Source organism: Phalaenopsis equestris, unplaced genomic scaffold, assembly GCF_001263595.1.
Source record: "Phalaenopsis equestris unplaced genomic scaffold, ASM126359v1 Scaffold000019, whole genome shotgun sequence".
Classification (NCBI taxonomy): Eukaryota; Viridiplantae; Streptophyta; class Magnoliopsida; order Asparagales; family Orchidaceae; genus Phalaenopsis; species Phalaenopsis equestris.
The window spans coordinates 305,719-305,919 of record NW_018164461.1 but is presented as its reverse complement, the minus strand read 5'-3'; positions in this window follow the sequence as shown (position 1 = coordinate 305,919).

Below are 201 nucleotides of genomic sequence, written 5' to 3'. Positions count from 1 at the left end.
TGTGCGCACAATAAATTGAATTTTGGTGGAGTGTGAAGGTCTATTGGGTTCCTTCCTGGTTTCCGGCAGGGTTTCAAGCTCAAAATTGAGCTCCGGGAATGGGAATGGGTGAGGGAAAATGGTTGGAATGCACTGAGGGGATCTTAGGGAAGCTCTGTGTGAAGTTTGGAGAGACCTCTCTAAGGAAATTTTAGCACACCT